We start from the raw sequence: 21,019 nt of genomic DNA on the forward strand, positions 1-21,019 counted from the left end.
GCTCCACAGTTGATTACTGTAATCACTGTCAATAAGTTGTACACCTATAAAAAGTTGAATGGACAGAAGTTGTGTGGTAGAGATATTGACAACAACGACGAATAAAAAAGAAAGAGTAGCTACTGAGGCTGATACGTACAACTAAAAGCATCATGGGATTTGGTTTCAAGGGTTAGCGTCACGGTTTCATGGGACATCTCAGTTAACTGGCCTAACAACATGTTTAGTCCTTCTGTCTATGTCCTAGTTCATTGCATAGTGTCTGGGGTCTTAAAAGCTAACGAGCAGCCATCCAAGGCACAAAAATTGGTTTCTATTTGCCTGGAGCAACAGAGGAAGAAGGAGAGTCAGGAATAGGAGGAGGAAATGCAATGTGTGGCTAATTGCCTCCATGAACAACTGCCTCCTTTGCAATGAGACCAGAAGAACTGGATGGTGCCCGGCTACCATTACTGAACGTTTTGATCAAAGATTCTATAGAAGAATCCTGATCTAAAGAGGGGAAATGCAGAACAGAATTTCAAAATTCTCATGGACTCCAAACTTCCTGGAGCTATAAAGTTTGGATAAACCTCTGAAACTGTTGCCCTGAGATAATCTTTAAATCTTAAACCAAAAATATCCCCTGAAGTCTTCTTAAAACCAAACAATAGTTTAGCCTAACTAGTAAAAAATGTTTGCCTTGAGCATTATGTTCTTTTTTTTTTTTAATTAATTTTTATTAAGCTTCAAGTGAACATTTACCATTCCAATCAGTCTGTCACATGTAGGTTTACATACATCATACTCCCTTCTCCCACTTGCTCTCCCCCTATCATTATGTTCTTTTAAGAACTACCTTCATGGGATCAAATTGACAACAGTAACTCAAAAGATTAAACAGGAACCTTAGAGGACAGTGAATTTATGTTAATGAGGGAGGAACAACTCAGAAAAGGAGGGTGAGAATGATTGCACAACTCCACGTATGTAATCAATATCATTGATAACACGTAGAGACTGTGGAATTTGTGCATATTTTGCTATGTATATATATATACATATTTTATTCTCAATAACGAAAACAAAATAAATAAAATTATATTTTTAAAAAAGTTATGACCTAAGACTCGTAATCTGACTCATAGTGACCCTATAGGACAGAGAAGAATGGCCCCATAGGGTTTCCTAGGCTATAATCTTTATTGGGAAGGGGCCCTGGTGGTGCAGTGGTTATGTGCTGGGCTGCTAACTGAAAGGTGAACTGTTTGAACCGACCAGCTGCACTGTGGGAGTCACACCTGGCGATCTGCTCACATAAAGACTATCAAAAACCCATTGCCATCGAGTCGATTCTGACTCATGCCAATCCTGTAGGACAGAGTAGAACTGCCTCATAGGGTTTCTAAGGAGCTGCCGGTGGATTCAAACTGCCAATGCTTCGTTTAGAAGCCATAGCCCTTAACCAGGGTGCTACCAGGGCTCCCACGTAAAGATTCCATAAAAAAATCTGTTGCCATCGAGTCGATTCTGACTCCTACAAAACTCTATGGGGCAGTTCCACTCTGTCCTATAGGTTCACTATGAGTTGAAATTGGCTTGACGGCTATGTTTTTGGTTTGAATTTGAAATCTTTAGGAGAGCAGGTCGCCAGGACTTTTCTCCCGTGGAGCTGCTGGTTAGGTTCGAATCACAGACCTTTAGGTTAGCAGCCGAGTGCTTAACCGTTGTACCACCAGGTCTTCTTAATTAACTACCACTCAAAGTCAAATCAGTGGACACACCAGTAACAACAACACGTCCTAAAAATATGGCTGAATTTATTAAATATACCAATCCTCAGCTAGAAAGTCCAAGAAATCCAATCAGGATAAACCCAAGTAAACTCAGACCTAGAAAACACAGAGGATAAACTGCAGTAAACTGCAGAATACTAAGGTGAACAAAAGACCTTGAAAGTAGGAATAGATTTAAAAAAAAAAAAAAAAGCTAACAAAGAAATAACAGTTAGTTTGACATCAGAGTTCTCAATAGTAGTAGCAATGGAGAAGTCTAAATCCAGCAAACGTATTTTTCAAGAACAAGGGCAAAATAAAGACCCTTCAAATCAAACAAATACTCTTAGAATTTATTTAATGATGGTGACTGTCTCAATGAGTTGTTTTTTTTTTTTCTTTTAGCATTATTTAAATGTTGGTTGCAAAGTCTCAAGATGAAGGAACACAGCCCTAGATTAAAGACCTGAGACCCAGGAAACAAAGAGTATTTAGAGTTCTAAACGTACAGCTAAGTTTAAACAAATATTGAGTCTATTCAATTAAAATTGCAATGTCTCCTGGTGACACAGAACAAAACAGCACTAAATTTATATGGCAGCACCAGCTTATCAACTGAGAAGAGAGTGACTTAACTCAATGTTCTCTAAGGTCAAGTGACGCTTGGAAAAAGGCAAAGAATATTCTTTAAATTCAGACTTCAAGTTAACACCATTGGCCGAAAACAAACAGAAGTGTGATATGGTAAAATGTGATACATAACACACCAGAAAAAGGAAAAGACAACAACAACAAAAAGATTATATAATAAAGAGAAAAGAAAAACAAAATATATGTTAAAAAAAAGAGTAAGTACAAAGTATTTTGAAATAGCTGAAAATACAGAGAACCTTTTGCTTAGCATCAAAGATCTATTCCTGAAAATAAGACATTGTGTTTGAAAATACTAACAAGTATCTGACCTATGCAATGATGGAAAAAGTCATAGCAGCCAAGATATTGAGAAGGCTTGGTTTGGGATGGGTTGCTCATCTAGTTATTGATGTTGTCTTGAACAATGGTGGTTGTTGTTACGTGTCTTTAAGTCAATCATGACTCATGACGATCCTATGTGACAGAGTAGAACTCCCCCATAGGGCTTCCTGGGTTGTCGTCTTTACAGGAGCAGATCTCCAGGTCATTCTCTCACGAAGCTAATGGTTGGATTCGAACTGCCAATCTTCCAGATAGTAGGCAGGCACTTAAGAGTTGCACCATCGTGTCTCCTTCAAAAGATGGTGGATGTCCCAAGAGCTGAAGGTCTCCATGGAGGTCGTAGGAGCGTGAACATTAGGGACTCAAGGTTTATTTATGCTATTATGTTTGTGCCTGTGGCCTCCTTTGCATTTTTAAGAAAGAGACAAAGTAATATTTTGGAAGAAACGCTGGAGAAGAACAACATCTATGAAAGGGATTTATGCCATGAGGTAGGAAACCTTGTTTTACTTTAAAGGGTTGAAGGAAAGGTGGAGTCCTCAGGGAAAAGGCAGGTTATAAGAAGGAGGTAGAGGAGATGCTCGAAGAAATCAGAGCGTGAGGACAAGGGTGTTGGTCATGGAACAGAAGCTGAGTGAACACAGAAGAAACCAGAAACCAAAACCCACTGCCGTCGACTTGATTCCGACTCATAGTGACTCATAGGACAGGGTAGAACTGCCCCATAGAGTTTCCGAGGAGTGCCTGGGATTCAAACTGCTGACCTTTCAGTTAGCAGCTGTAGCACTTAACCACTATGCCACCAGGGTTTCCGAACATGGAAGAAGAGCTTGTGAAAGAAGAAAGGAACAGGGAGGAAGGGCTTCAGTTGGTAAATAAGAAGCAACTAGCAAGATGGAAGAAGCCCTAGTGGCACAAAGGTTAAGTGCTCAGCTGCTAACCGAAAGGCTGGCAGTTCAAACCAACCCACAGTAAAGACCACAGACGAGAAAACCCTATGGGACAGTTCTACTCTGTCACATGGTGTCACTATGAGTCGGAATAGACTTGACAGCACCTAACAACAAACAACATTTCTCTGTCATCAATCTATCTGTCTGTCTGTCTGTCTATCACTATCCATCCATCCATTATGTATGTATGTATCTGTCCGTCTGTCTACCTGTCTACCTATCTACCTGTCTACCTACCTACCTACTTACCTACCCACCTACCTACCTACTACCTACCTAGCTACATGTCTACCTGTCTACCTACCTACTACCTACCTACCTACCTATGTATCTATTGAAGGTGGCTGCGTGTGTGCTAGCACATTCTCTACTTTGTTAGTGCAAACAAAATCAGAATAATTACGGCTTTTTTTTTTTTCGCTATTTATTACAAATCTCTGACAGATTTCTTGCTTCCCTATTCTGCTACCCTAACAGGCATTGCAGCACACGCGGAGCTGATGAAATGGCAACCCTTGGGCCCTCAGGCTTCCTATAGGGAGGCTACACTTTCATTATTTAAAATAATAAGACTTCTCTGTCCAGAAGGCTTACCACACAATATTATAAATAACACATAGTGCAATTTATTCTCACAAAATAACTGACTCGAGCTGGATGCAGAACCACATGGGCAGCCGTGTACCGATGCAGCCTCCTGGGTAATTGGGAAATCATCAAACGTACCAGGGTAAAAAAGGTATCAATGTTTAAGAAGATGAGGCTAGAGATGGAGGCAAACAAAAATTGTTGCTTCTCCAAGTGCAGAAAGAAATGCGAACTGCACGCACATATGTTGTTGTAAAGGTGCCGTTGGGTGGATATGCAACTCATAGTGACCTCCTGTGGCAGAGTAGAACTGTCCCACAGGGTCTCCAAGACTAATCTTTACAAAGCTGACCGCTGCATCTTTCCCCCACGGAGCCAAAGGTGGGCTCAAACTGCCAACCTTTCTGTTAGCGGTCTAGGGCTCAATCATTGCACCAGCAGCACACACACACATTCTTATATCACAAAATGATTTACAGAAAGGTTTGTGAACGCCGGTGGTGATTATCCTCAAGTGTTTCTGCTTCAGTGAGCAATACTTGGACACAAACAGTTACAGAGGCCAAGCAATGGTCAAAAAGCCAAGCTTCTGGGGCTTCGTGGAGCCGGCTCTGGGGAACAGGAATTCACAGTTCTGGAGAAGACTGGAGGCTACATCTCCTCTTGAGCTGAGTCGCCAGTAGAGGAATTTCTTCTTGCAGCATCTCTGCTTTCCTTCCCTCTATGCCCATTTGTTCTTGCTGTGAACTGCTGAAGCATTGTTTTTAGAATTAGTTACTTTGTATCCCTTATCCAAGCAGAAAATCCACAAATTGCAAGACACACATACAAATACATGCAGACACACAAATATGCATATATACAGCTATAGCTATAAATAGGTATGTATACATTTATATGAAAGCTGGACAATGAAAAAAGAAGACAGAAGAAGAATTGACTCATTGAAACTGTGGTGCTGGTGGAGATTGGGACTGACTGTACTGTTTATTGCCAGAAGAACAAACAAATCAGCCTTAAAGGATGTAAAAACTAGAATGCTCCTTAGAAGCAAGGATGGCGAATCCACCAGCTGCTCCACGGGAGGAAGACGTGGCAGTCTGCTTCTGTCAAGATCACAGCCTTTGGAACTCTATGGGGCAGTCCTACTCTGTCCCACAGGGTCGTTATGATTTGCAATCGACTCGACAGCTGCTCAGAAGAGAAGAAAGGATATAACAAAGCAGAAAGGATGGGGTCGAGGAGTTGCCATGGCGTCAGCTTCAACTCACACACCCCATGTGTGCCGGAGTAGAACTGTGCTCCACAGAGTTTTCGGTGGCTGATTTTTCAGAAGCAGATCACCAGGACTCTCTTCCACGGTGTGTCTGGGTGGACTCGAACCTCCAACCTGACAATGAGCAGCCAAGCGTGTTAGTCATCAACGTCATCTGGGGATGGAAGGAATAAAACCACATGTCACCAAAGATCTCAGTTGTCCGATTTCCCCAGACCATGCTAGGTTATTCCATTGGCCCAGAATATTTTTGTTCTGATTCCTCTGTTCATAGCCTGTAACTATCCTTCCGAGCACCAGACACAGAGTAGGAATGTGAACATGAAGATTCTCAACAGTTTATTTTTATTTATATAGCCAACAATTAGGTAAACCTTTTTCATTTGGCTAAATTGAGTCTTTAGTAAAATCTCATACCTGTGTTCTCGGTTTTGAAGATCATTCTAAGATTGTGAGTCTTCATCCTGATTCCACTATAAAATAAGTACAGTCTCTAGATCCACTTGTTATAAAACCCAAAAACCAAACCCACTGCTGTCGAGTAGATTCTGACCCATAGCGACCCTGTAGGACAGAGTAGAACTGCCCCATAGAGTTTCCAAGGAGCGCCTGGTGGGTTCAAACTGCTGACCTCTTGGTTAGCAGCTGTAGCACCTAACCACCACGCCGCCAGGGTTTCCCCACTTGTTATACTGTCTGTTAAAAAGAGTCCTTCATAACTGCTGCTGAACTGTATGGTGAAATTCTGTCGTTGCAGACAGTTTGTGTAACCATTTATTGATGATTCAAGACACCCAGGGAAAGAACTCAAGTTAAAAAAAAAAAAAAAAAAACTACGTTAAAACAAACATCTCTGTAAGTGTGTTGGTATGGATGCAGAAACATACTTCTAGACAAGACTTCAAGAACAGATTATAGAAGTCTGAAATAATTCAAGATGATCTAGCCAAGGAGCGCAGTAACACTGCTCTGGATATATGCACACAGAAGACGGTGATGAACTTAACCATACGCATCTTTTTTTGTTTGGTTAGAACAGAGTAAATTATTAGATTGACTTTTCAACAGTATGGCATGGTTTTGTCACCATTCCTACTGTTGCAATAAATTACTAATACTATCAAGATCTCGTCTCTTAACAATTACAGCCTAGGAAACCCTATGGGGCAGTTCCACTCTGTCCCGTAGGGTCCCTATGAGTCGGAATTGATTCGATGGCAATAGGTTATCACGGTTTTACCAGTCTGGATCTTTATGATGAAGCTTTCTTTTATGAAAATGCCCCAAACTGAGAAACAAATGTGCAGTAGATTCCTACTCGGATCAATACTGAATATGAAAGTAAATAAACACCTTTCTGAGTGTACATATATATGTCCCGAGCCCTGGTGCCACAGTGGTGAAGAGTTAAGGCTGCCCATCAAAAGGTCAGCAGTTAGGATCCATCAGCCACTCCTTGGAAACCCTATGGGGCAGTTCTATTCTGTTCTATAGGCTTTGGTTTGGTCTTTTGGTATATATATATATATATATATACGTACGTATATATATGTGTGTGTGTGTGCATGCATGTGTTGTTGTTGGGTGCCATCAATCAATTTTTGACTCGTAGCAACCCCATGTGACAGAGTAGAACTGCCTCATAGGGTTTCCTAAGCTGTAATCATTACAGAAGCAGATTGCCAGGTCTTTCTCCTGAGGTACCAACTGATGGGCTTGAACCATCAACTTTTGGTTAGCAACTGAGCCCTTAACCATTGCACCACTGGGGCTACATATATATATACATATATATATGTATGTATACGTATATATAGAGAGAGACTGGGTGATGCCATATATATATTGTTGCTTTTCGTTGCCATGGAGTTGACTCCAACTCCCGGCGACCGCATGTGTGCAGAGTAGACCTGCTCCATGGGGCTTTCAGGGCTGTGACCCTTCAGAAGCAGATCGCCAGGCCTGTCTTCTGAGGTTCTTCCACGTGAGCTCAAACTCCCAACCTCGTAGGTAAGCGCTTAACTGTTTACACCACTTCGGCAAAGTTTCTAACAGAATATTACATAGCTCATTTCTTTGTTTTAATCTGATGGTGATAATTGATGAATGGATTGAAAGGTGACTTATACCTCCAGGGCAAGTCAGATAAAGAGATTTTCCTGTGAAAAGTCTAAAATTTTGAAATTGGGTTATTACAATGTACAGCAGCAGTGAAGGCAAAGAAACCTTCATTACTTACTGACAGCACTGCTTCTATTGTATTTTCCCAGACGCTGTTACGACTTTCTCCTGTGTTGGCTTTATTAAGCACAGTTACAGCAGTTAATCCATAACAAAATATATGATTTTATGTAAGGACTATATGTAGAATAATCCTTAAGTGTGATGAACTGACGGAAATAGATATCATTCAGATTTTCTGGATCAAGGGGCACTCACTCAAACAGAACAAGAGGATACTGCATGGTTAGAAGTCAGGAAAGGTGTGCCTCAGGGTTGTGTCTTTTTATCATATCTGTTCAACCTGTATGCTGAGCAGATAAGCCAAGAAGCTGGACTATATGAAGAAGAACAGGGCATCAGGATTGGAGGAAGACTCATTAACAACCCGCGTTATGCAGATGACACAATCTTGCTTGCTGAAAGTGAAGAGGACATGAAGCACTTACTAATGAAGATCAAAGACCACAGCCTTCAGTATGGATTACACCTCAACATAAAGAAAATAAAAATGCTCACAACGGGACCAATGACCAACATCATGATAAACGGGAAAAGATTGACGCTGTCAAGGATTTCATTTTACTTGCATCCACAATCAACAGCTGTGGAAGCAGCAGTCAAGAAATCGAAAAAAAGCATTGCATTGGGCAAATCTGCTGCAAAGGACCTCTTCAAAGTGTTGAAGAGCAAAGATGTCACCCAGAAGGCTAAGGTGCACCTGACCCAAGCCATGGTATTTTCAATCACATCACATGGGTGTGAAAGCTGAACAATGAATAAGGAAGACCGAAGAAGAGTTGACGCCTTTGAATTGTGGTGTTGGCGAAGAACATTGAATATACCATGGACTGCCAAAAGAACGAACAAATCTGTCTTGGAAGAAGTGCAGCCAGAATGCTCCTTAGAGACGAGGATGGCGAGGCTATCTCTTACATACTTTGGACATGTTGTCAGGAGGGGTCAGTCCCTGGAGAAGGTCATCATGCTTGGCAGAGTACAGGGTCAGCAGAAAAGAGGAAGACCCTCAACCAGGTGGCTGCAACAATAAGCTCAAGCATAACAACAATTGTAAGGATGGCACAGGACCGGGCAGTGTTTCGTTCTGTGGTGTGTAGGGTCACTGTGAGTCGGAACCGACTCGATGGCACCTAACAACAACAACAGCATTCTCTCAAACCATCGCTAGCTTTCCATGCCAGCTTCTTCATTCTCCTCCAAAGCCTTGGATTGTCCATAAAAACAAAAGTCCACAATGAGCTTCTGTTTGAGGGGTTGGAAAATTTGTCAAAAGATGTTGGTGATGGTTACACAACCTGATTGATGTAATTGGTACCCTGGTGGTGCAGTGGTTAAAAACTCCACTGCTAATCATAATGTCGGCAATTCGAATCCACCAGCCGTTCCTTGGAAACCCTATGGGATGGCTCTAGTCTGTCCTATAGGGTTGCTATGAGTCAGAATCGACCCGACAGTAACAGGTTTTGGATTGGTTGGTCCCACTGAGTTGTGTCATTGTTGTTGTTGTTGTTCTGTGCTTTTGGGTCACTTCCAACTCATGGTGACCCCATGTGACTGAGTAGAACTGCCCCATAGGGTTTCCTAGGCTTTAATCCTTATGGGAGCAAGTTACCAGGTCTTCCAGGAAGCTCCTGGGTGGGTTTGAGCTGTCAACTTCTCGGTCAGCAGCAGAGTACTTAACTGTTGCTGAATTGTACACGTGAAAAATGTTGAATTGGCAAATGCTGTCTTACCTATATTTTTACAACAGTAAAAAAAAATTGGAGTCCATGTGGCAGTGATTCTGAAAGCCTTCTTTTAACCCCAAAAGGGGAAGAGATAGAAAATATATCTATTAGAATAGGTCACTATGCCACACAAAAATATTAAAAATGATAAAATTAAAGATAGATAACATGGTTTGGCCATTTACTGAATTCTGTGTACTGTGTCTGTCATGGATTGAATTGTGTCCCTCCAAAACATGTCTCAACTTGGTTAGGCCATGATTTCCAGTGTTGTGTGGTTCTCTTCCATTTTGTGATCTGATATAATTGACCTACATATTGTGAATCCTAATCTCTGCCTGTGGTTAATGAGGCAGGATTAGATTATGTTAAAGAGAATTATGGTGGGATGTAACACCCTTACTCAGGTCACAGCCCTGATCCAATGTAAGAGGAGTTCCCCTGGGCTGTGGCCTGCATCACCTTTTATCTTACAAGAGATAAAAAGGGAGAGAAGTGACCAGAGAGATAGGGGCCTCCTACCATCCAGAAAGAAGCTCCAGGAGCGAATCATGTCCTTTGGACCCAGGGTCCCTGAGCCGAGAAACTCCCAGACCCAGGGAAAGATTGGTGCCAAGACACATGGAGATCTCCAAGGAACACTGGGCCCACAGATGTTGAAGGGAGACAAGGACCTTCCCCCAGAGCCAACAGAGAGAGAAAGCCTTTCCCTAGAGCTGGAGCCCGAATTCAGACTTCCAGACCTCCTAAACCGTGAGAAAATACATTTGTTAGTTAAAGCCACCCACTTGTATTTCTGCTACAGCAGCACCAGATAACAAAGACAGTGTCAGAGACTTCCGAGTATTCTTGTTCATATCTTATAACAGCCCTGTGAACTAAGTATTGTTAACGTCTTTTCACAGTTGAGAGAATTGAGGCTTTGAGGGTTCAAAAAAAAGAATAATGTATTCACTGTTAGAGTGATTTCATGGGCCAGAGAGCAACTTGAAGGGAAACTAGGACTGAGTAGAACTCCCACATTGAGCTACTTAACATTTGGAGTAAAAATAAGGTTCCACTCTTCCTATAATATCTCAGAGTCAAAAGCTATGCTTTTATGATTAAAAAGGGAAATATTTTGTTGTTTTTTTTTTAAGTTTTTTTTTTAAGTATACTTTAGATGGAAGTTTACAGAACAAACTAGCTTCTCAGTAAACAATACACTTATTGTTTTATGACATTGGTTAACAACCTCATGACATGTCAACACCCTCCCCTTCTTGATCCTGGGTACCCCATTGCCAGCTTTCCTGTCCCCTCCTGCTTTCTAGTCCTTGCCCCAGGAATGGTGTGCCCCTTTAGTCTTGTTTTGTTTTATGGGCCTGTCTAATCTTTGGCTGAAGGGTGAACCTCAGGAGTGACTTCATTACTGAGTTAAAAGGGTGTCTGAGGGCTATACTCTCGGGATTTCTCCTGTCTCTGCCAGACCAGCAAGTCTGGTCTTTCTTTTTGAGTTCGAATTTTGTTCTACATTCTTCTCCAGCTCTGTCTGGGACCCTCTATTGTGATCCTTGTCAGAGCAGTCAGTGGTGGTAGCCCGGAACCACCTAGTTGTATTAGACTCAATCTGGTGGAGGCTGTGGTAGTTGTGGTCCATCAGTCCTTTGGACTAATCTTTCCCTTGTATCTTTGGTTTTCTTCATTCTTCCTTGCTCCCAAAGGGGTGAGACCAGTGGAGTATCCTAGATGGCCACTCACAGCATTTTAAGACCCCGGACGCTACTCATCAAAGTAGAACATAGACTGTTTTCTTTATAAACTCTGTTCTGCCAATTCAGCAAGATGTTCCCCAAGACCATGGTCTCCACAGCCTTCAGCCCAGCAATTCGGCCACTCAGAGAGTTTGAATGTGTCTACGGAGCTTCCATGACCTTGCCTTGTACAAGTCGTGCTGGCTTCTCCACTATTGTGTACTGTTTTACCCTTCACCAAAGTTATCACTTTTCTACTGTCACAAGCTTTTAAGACCTAAACAGGGAAATACTTTTAAAGCCCTTATAACAATCCTTGGGCCCTACTAGGCATCGTTCACGGGTCTGCCTTTATTAATGGTGGGGTTTATCGTGTCTAACAGAAAGTTTATACTATGTGTAAAAATGACATGGCAGCACCATCAGGCCTCCACATTTAACTTCACAAGTGGGAGGCAGGGAGGGGAGTCATTACCAGTATCAGCAGTCCAAGGGTGATTGCTATGAGGCTGAGTTCAGACATACCTCCACCCTCCAACCTTTTTACCAGTTCTGACACCAGTTGTCCCTCTCACAGCACTCTGTACTTCCCTGCCGAGTTTGATAGTTTGTTGCAGTGGCCACAAAGAACTCACAGAGCATACTGACAATTATGGGGTTTACTAGGGAAATAACAGGTTGCAATTCAGGATCAGGAATGACTGAGGACACAGTTCTTCCATCAGGACAGCCTCTTCTCAGCAATGCCCACAGGCAACATTCTCCTTGGCTCTCAGCCTCTCAGGCCTGGTTCCCTCAGCACCTTGACCCCTTGGCCTGGCCTCTGCCCTACTCAGGCAAGTGTTACAAAACTCCTTAACTCTAACAGTAAATGCCCAGAGACACCCCACTCCCCCAGTTAGCCTTGGCCAGAAGGTGCTCAACTCTCTCAGCCTATGGGTCTGCAAGCCTAGCTCCACAAAGTGTCCAGTGGCACTCTACTCCACAAACGAGTCTCCTGCTTAAAGGTGCTCAGCTGTCTGACTCCATGGGCCTACAAGCCTAGCCCTGCCAACAAGTGCCCAGAGGCAACGTACTCCATGAGCAAGCCTCCTCCCCTCAGGCACTCAGCTTTCTGGCTCCATAGGCTGGGAAGCCCACCACACCATCTCCTGCTGGTCTTCTGGCTCTGCTATCTCTGATGCTACCGTTTCCCTGCTGCTGCTTCTCATTTTCTCACACTGTCTTCAGTGTTACAAGTGTCTCTCTCTGTCTGCTGTGTCTAGAAGTTTCTCAGCGCAGGGATCCCAGGTCCAAAGGACACTCCCCATTCCTAGCTCTTCTTTCTTGGTGGTAATGAGGCTCCCTCTTTCTACCTTTGGGATAGCTCATTTTAAACCCAGGGGGATGGCAAAAGTGACCAATCTCCTCATTACCTTCCATATGCCTTATTTCCATGGCCCTACCTACACAAGGGTACCATGCACGTTATTTGCATTTTTAGCTAGCTGTTCAATTCCCTGGGTGGGCCACAAGCTCCTTATTTGCATAGTCCCACCCCATGCTTCGGTGGGAGTTACAAGACTATGGCTAGAAAGGCTATATAAAAGTGATCCTTGTCACCACATTTTGAAATAATCCTGGGCCTAAAACATGTATATTTTAAAACAGCAACAAATTGGATTCTCTTGACCATTTAAAAATATTGCTTCTACTGCTGTTGGTGAAGATAATGAATTAGTCATTTTAATTTAACAAAACCAATATTGAAGTAGTAATACAGGTTATTACTCTCTGTCAAGTTCATGGAAGCTAATCCAATTTGAAATTTTTTTATTGGCTAGTTATTTTCTTTGGTATATAAGTCTCATAAAAATCAAAAAGAGAAAGTCCAGTGGTCAGACAGATAATTTACAGTAATGTCATTGTGACCGAAGTTGAAATTTGAAAATGTTGGTTAAAAGTAAATAAAGGACAAAAACTAATTATATAATGTGCTAAAATATTGCTCCAAAGCGACTTCACTTCCTAGCTACCTCACCTCCTTCTCCCCCTCAATGTCAATTTAATTTCTTAGGCCCATCTTCTATACTATTGCTACATTTAAGAAACCTGATAAATGTTTTCTACCTTCACTTCTTCTAGATTTTTTCTATAAAGTCTTACAAAAAATACGAGACCCATACATTGCAAAAAGATAGACAGATAGATAGGTGACAGATAGATAATAGATGAGGTAGATGATAGGTTGATTGATGATAGATGAGATAGATAGATGGATAGATGGACAGAAGGATGGATGGATGGATAGATGGAGAGATAGACAGACAAGTAGCCAGATAGATAGGTAGATAGATAGACAGTAGATAGGTAGGTAGATGAGATAGGTAGGTAGGTAGGTAGATAGGTAGGTAGGTAGATAGATGATAGATAGATAGACAGACAGACAGGTAGATAGGTAGATAGATAGCTGTCCTTACACTTCCACCATAATCCCCAACATGGGGAAGAAACTGTACTCTGGGTGTGATTTTTGTCTATGAATTTGAATTTGTAGTTGACAAGAGTTGCTCTACTTTCTAGGTGGTCACAAGGCTGTTGATTCTGTCTTGTGTAACAGCTGTGACTTGCCTACCTGTCTGGGGACACAGGGCTCCTCAGACATTGCTTGATCCGTCAGGTGCCTTCTCTTACAAAAGTGCATTTATTGGAGGTTGTGCTGAGACACCAGCTGACTAGCTGGTCCCGGAAGTGGAATCTTTATCCCATTGGATGAGTTTTTCCTGTGGCTGCCAGAAAAAATTACCACACATTTAGTGGCTCAAAACCACACACAGTTATTATCCTACTGTTCTGGAGAGCAGAAATCTGACGTGGGTCTCATGGAGCTAACACGAAGGTGTTGGCAGGACTCATTTCCTTCTGGAGTCACTAGTTGAGAATCTTTTTATTTTCCTTTTCCAGCTTCTAGAGCCCATCTACATCCTTAGGCTCCTGGCCCCTTCCAACTTGAAATCCACAATGACTGGTCAAGTCTTTCTCAGGTTGCCATCTCTCTGGTTCAGACTCTTCTGCCTCCATCTTTGACATTTGAAGATCCTCGTGATGACATTGGGTCCAACAGAATAACCCAGAATCATCTCTGCATCCCAAGACCCTTAACCAAATCACATCTGCAAAGTCTGCTTTGCTATCAAAGGAAACATATTCACCCACTTCAGGGGTTTAAGATGTGGGCATCCTCAAGGAAAATACCAAACTCATTGCCATCCAGTCCAGTCAAACTCATGAAAACCCTATCCCATAGAGTTTTCTTGGCTATAATCTTGATGGAAGCTGATCACAAAGCCTTTCTCTCCTTGGCCACTGGGTGGGCTTACACTGCCAACATTTAGGTTAGTAGTCAAGTGCAAACCATTTGTGCCACCCAGGGACCCTTTATCTGGAAAAACCCAATGCCATCAATCCATCTCTTTGAGGGTCTTTCTCATTTTTCACTGGCCTTCAAAAAAAAAAAAAATTCTTTTTTTTTTTCTATTTTACCAAGCATGATGTCTTTCCCTCAACAAGATAAACTGACACGGTGGCTGCAACAATGGGTATAAGCATAACAACGATTGCGAGAATGGTTCAGGACCAGGCAGTGTTTCATTCTGTTGTACATGGGGTCGCTATGAGTTGGAATCGACTCAATGGCACCAAACAACAACAATGCCTTCAAGTCAATTCCGACTCATAGTGACCCTATAGGACAGAGTAGAACTGCCCCATAGGATTTCCAGGGAGTAGCTAACGAATTTGAACTGCTGACCTTTTTGGTTAGCAGCCAAGCTCTTAATCAGTGCACCACCAGAGCTCTCTCTTTGGGGAGGAGGGGTATTATTATACCTACCCCAGAAGCAGAATCATGAAATATACAAGACCTGAGCAAGTTTGCCTAGGATTTCTAAACCTCCATTTTCTTCCCAGCAAAATAACCCAATATAAAGGAGTTCAGGTCTGTGGTTTTGAGGATTAAACGCATTCATGCCGGTGAAGATTTTGAGTATGGTACACACGGTCAAAAATCGTCTTTCTTATCTTCTTAGTAGTCTACTTGTCACATCCCTAAAAGCTACTCTTGATGAATAGCGAGAGTCACCTTTTTTTTTTTTTTTTTTCTCAATATGGAGAGTCTCTCTCTTTTTTTTTTTAATCTACCATGTGGACACAGATTTTAAAAAATTAATAGACTTTGCCGTTGAGGGTATGGAGAGACATTCAGTTTCACTCATTGCTGGCAGAGGCAGAAGTTGGAATACAGAAATTCTCCAACAACTGTCAAAATTACAAATGTACATAATCTTTAATCCATCATTTCCACGTGCATGAATTTATCCTACCCGTTGCAATAGAGTTGATTTCGACTCATGGCGATCCTATACGACAGAGTAGAACTGCCCCATAGGGTTTCCAAGGAGTCCCTGGTGGATTCGAACTGCTGATCTTTTGGTTAGCTCTTAACCAGTGTTCCAACTGGTCTGTAATTTTTTTTTGTATTTGTGTTCTTTTGTCTTTTTTTCCTCAAGTGGTTAAAGTTTATCTATTCTATTGGTTTATTTTTTTTCAAAGAATTAGTTCCTTGACTTTCTTATTAGTACAACCATTTTTCTGTTTTAAAATTCATCAGCTTCATAATATAATAGATCTTCTTTGTGAAGTCCTTAAGTTTATTCAGTTTTTTTTATTGCTGTAGAAAATATGCAGAGCCAAACATACTCCAATTCAACCATTTCTACATGTACCATTCAACGGCATTGATTATGTTCTTCAAGTTGTGCAGCCATTCTCAGCCTCCTTTTCTAAATTATTCCTCCTAGTTAACATGAGCTTACAGCTCCCTAAGCTTCCCATCTAACCTTTGGAGTTGCTGTTGTCAATTGGATCCCATGCAGACAGTTCTTTAAAAGAGCACAGTGCTCAAGGCAGATGTTCTTAGAGTAACCTTCTTAATCCGTGTTTCTTTCCCGGACCACGGCTGCCGTGAAGACACAGAATAAAACTGCCAAGCGTGCACCCTCTTAGAGAGAACACTGTAAAGAACGTAGAAAATTTAACCTTTGCTCCTCTGTGGACAAAGGCACCTGGGTAACTATTTTCTTTTCTGTAGATGGCTCTCATCCTTGGCCTCCCTTGAACAACAACATTTATCTTGTTGAGGACACATGGCTCAGAGAATGGTGCTCAGGCAAGAAAGGAAAGAAGCTGCCTGCTGTGTGAGAGAGCTAGGAGTTAGCAACTTATTTAAGGGCTTGACAATGACATTTATGCTTCTAACAATTTCATGGTGGGCTCTATGCAAATCCTAGGCTGACATGTGCACAAGGGCATAGATTGTGCACTTATTTGAACTCTTTTTTTTCCACTTTTGATTTTGATAGTAGCGTGTATGCACAAAAATTTTTAAAAGGTGCAGCCAGATATTAAAGGAAGAAAGGAAATGCCCCCTGCCTGATATTCTCGTCCCTCTCCCCCTTTTCCAAAATAAGCCACTTTTTAAAAAAAAAAAAAATCATGCTTTAAGTGAAAGTTTACAAACCAAGTCAGTCTCTCTTACAAAAACTTGTAACACCTTGCTATATACTCCTAGCTGCTCTCCTCCTAATGAGATAGCACACTCCTCTCCACCCCATATTCTCCGCATCCATTCAGCCAGCTCCTGTCCCCCTCTGCCTTCTTATCTCACCTCCAGACAGGAGCTGCCCACATAGTCTCATGTGTCTACTTGAGCCAAGAAGTTCACTCCTCACCAGTATCATTTTCTGTCTTATAGTCCAGTCCAATCCCTGTCTGAAGAGTTGGCTTTGGGAATGGTTCCAGTCTTGGGCTAATGGAAGGTCTGGGGACCATGGCCTCTGGAGTCCTTCTAGTCTTGATCAGACCATTAAGACTGGTCTTTTGAGAGAATTTGAGGTCTGCATCCCACTGCTCTCTGCACCCTCAGGGGTTCTCTGTTGTGTTTCCTTTCAGGGCAGTCATCAGTTGTGGCCGGGCACCATCTAGTTCTTCTGGTCTCAGGCTGAAGGAGTCTCTGGTTTATGTGGCTCTTTCTGTCTCTTGGTAAGCCACTTTTATTAGTTGTGGTAAATATGTGTGTGTATGTATGCGTGTGTGTATATTTGTGTATGTATGTGTATATAAGAGTAAGTAAAAAAGTATTGCTACAAAATCATAGCAACCTTTAGTAAAGAAAAATACCTAAATGTGGAGCCCTTGTTTCTCAACATATCCTCCATCTAGGTCTATACACTTCTGAAGGTGGTTTTTCCATCTCTCTAACCCTTCCCTGGAGATTTCTGCTCCCTTCAATTTATACCCAGTCAAAACGGCAGTTTCAGCATCCTCCAGGGATTCATATCATGTTCCTTTTAAATGTTCTTTGAATTTTGGGAAGAAAAAGAATATCTGAAGGGGCAAGTCAGGGCTGTAGGGTGGATGGGATAAGGTTTTCCAACAAAATTTTCATAGGACAGACCTTGCTACCCTTGAAGAATGAGCAGGTATGTTGTCATGATGGAGAAAAATTCCTCGGCTCAACTTTCTCAGCCTTTTTCTCACCAATGCAGTTTCTAATTTTCTTAAAACTTCTTCATCATAAGGCCCCATGATTGTTCTGCAACCTCCGAGAAAATCTATCAAGAGCACCCCCTTTGGAATCCCCCAAAACAGTCACCGTAACCTTCTGAGCAGTCTTCCCTCTCTTGGCTCATCTTTGAGGTCTTCCTGGCTGTGCTTAACACACTTGATTTATCTCAAAACTGTTGTTTATGTGGGGCAGCAGTCCCATAAACTTTGTTGCAAAGCTTGAATGTCCACTTGAGTTTTGTTAGAAATTTGATATTAGCCTTGTGTCATGGGTTGAATTATGTTCCCCTCAAAATGTATGTCTCTTGCTAGGTTGGGCCATGATTCCCAGTATTCTGTGGTTGTCCTCCATTTTGTGACTGTAATTTTATGTTAAAAAGGATTAGGGTGGGGTTGTAACACCCTTACCAGTGTAGATGGAGTTTCCCTGGGGTGTGGTCTTGCACCCCCAGGAAACTCTGCCTACATTGGATCAAGAGATACAAGGAAGCGAGCAGAGAGTTGGGGATCTCATACCACCAAGAAAGAAACACCAGGAGCAGAGCATGTCCTTTAGATCTGGGGTTCCTGCACAGAGAAGCTCTTAGTCCAGGGGAAGATTGATGAGGAAGACCTTCCTCCAGAGCCGACAGAGAAAGCTTTCCCCTGGAGCTAACACCCTGAATTTGGATTTTTAGCCTACAATTTTTTTTCACTATGAGAAAATAAACTTCTCTTTGTTAAAGCCATCCATTTGTGAGATTTCTGTTACAGCAGCACTAGATAACCAAGACACCCTGTCCTCAAAAAAAGTTCTTTTTTTCCTAGCACAAAAAGTATCCTTTTTTTAATTTGAAGGCACCCAAATGAGACTAAGACAAGTGTATTACCGAGAGAACACGTCTGCCGCCATCTGCTGATCACAGAGACATGTTTAAACACATCTTGTTTGGAATAAACCCGTGCATGTACGAACGGGAAGCCTAGTAGTAATATTTTTTGACCTACCCTCCTACATATACATATATATAAAAGAGAGAGAGCCCTGGTAGCACAAAAATTAAGTGCTCCATTGCTAACTGAGAGGTTTGCTGTCCAAACTCACCCTGCCACTCCATGACAGAAAGACCTGGCAATCTGCTCCCGTAAAGCGTTCAGGCTAGAAAGCCCTTCAGCAAAGTTCTACTCTATCACATGGGGCCGCTATGAGTTGCCACTATGAGTCGGAACTGACTCGATGGAAACCCTGTGGGGCAGTTCTACCCTGTCTTATGGGGTCACTTTGAGTCAGAATTGACTGGATGGCAACAGGACATTTCCCATTTCAACCCGCTTCACATGGATAATTAGGGACATTGATGACATTTATCTTGTTCAACCATCACCATTACTGTTTCCACATACTTTCGTATCCTTAACAGGAACCCTGAGTCCACTAAGCACTGAGTCCTCCTTTCCCCCTCTTCTCCCTCCCACCCCTGGTAACCACTAATATTGTCCCTACACACTTACCTTAGCTAGACATTTCATATAAATTTGATCATATTACATGTGCCCTTTTGTGACTGACGAATTTCACTCAGCACAATGTTTCCTGTGTTCATCCATGTTGTGGCATGCATTAGGATTGCCATTTCTTTTTACGGCTGGCTAATTTTCCATTGTATGAATAGATCACATCCTGTTCTGTTCATGCCTTCATCCACTGACAGACACTTGGGCAGTTTCTACCTTTTGGCTGTTATGAATAATGCTGCCGTGAACACTGGTATACACAGATCTGTGTGCTTTCCTGCTTTCAATCGAAACCCAAAACACCCATTCCTGTGGAGTCGACTCTGACTCATAGCTACCCTATAAGACAGAGTAGAACTGCCCCACAGGGCTTCCAAGGAGCGGCTGGCAGATTTGAACTGCCGATATTTGGTTAGCAACCAAGGTCTTACCACTATGTAACCAGGGAATCGATGTAAGCCATTTTAACGGCTGTCTTAGTTTGCGTTCTCTAGAGGAGCTAAACCAGTGAAACACAGAGAGAGAGACAGAGAGAGAGATTTACTTTAAGGAAAAGGCTCACGAAACTATAGAGTCTGGCAAGTCCCAATTCCACAGGTCAGCTGGCAGGCTAAAGTCCTCTGCTGGCTCAGGGGGTTGCAGGGGCTAATGAGTCCAAAATCTGCAGATCAATCAGCTGGCAAGATATTTCTTCAGGCTCACTTCCCCAGAACCAGAAGTCGGGTGACAAGAAGAATACAGGTTGAGAATGAACTCTGCCAAAACATCCATTTTCATACTGAAAAAAAATGGCAGGCTAAATCCCCAAGGAAACGTTCCTTTCAACTGATTCGCTGCTCACAGCAGATCACAAAATGGAAGATGATTACATTACATTACATTACATTACATTACATTACATTACATTACATTACATTACATTACATTACAGAATGTGATTGTATTGCATTACGGAAAGTGATTATATTACATTCATTACATATCACATCACATCATATCGCATTACATTATGGAAAGTGATTACATTAAATTACATTTTCTTACATTGCATTCCATTACATTACATTATGGAGAGTAACTACATTACATTACAGTACATTACATTACATTACATTGCATTACATTACGGAGGGTAACTACATTACATTACATTGCATTACATTATGGAGGGTAACTACCTTCCATTCCATTCCATTACAGAAGAGCAGCCATTACTGTTTGTCAAACCACTGAGGATCACAGCCTAGCTAAGTTGACACCTAACATTAACCATCACAACAGCTGTCCATTTTTTGTATTTCTGTATCTTTTCCAGGCTGACAGCACTATGCCAGTGACCCTGGGTGGTGCAAATGGTTAACATGCTCAGAGGCTAACCAAAAGGGTGAAGGTTCGAGCCCATCCTTCTCACTACTGGAATATCAGTTATCTGGGCCCCAGGACTCCCCTGATTTTTGCTTCTAATAAGGCATAGAGAAGAGGAATCTTTGCTAGTTCAGACCATCTAGGGGCCAAGGGGTTATTGACTCCAAGGGTGGGTCCACTCTAAACCCTACCTTCGGATGTCTGGGTTGATACACTACTGCCCATAGCCTGCTCCCCTCTTTCACAAAAGCAAACAATCAAAAAAAAAACCTAACCTGTTGGCATTGATTCGATTCAGACTCATGGAGAC

The sequence above is a fragment of the Elephas maximus genome, chromosome X (genome assembly GCF_024166365.1).
Source record: "Elephas maximus indicus isolate mEleMax1 chromosome X, mEleMax1 primary haplotype, whole genome shotgun sequence".
Taxonomy (NCBI): Eukaryota; Metazoa; Chordata; class Mammalia; order Proboscidea; family Elephantidae; genus Elephas; species Elephas maximus.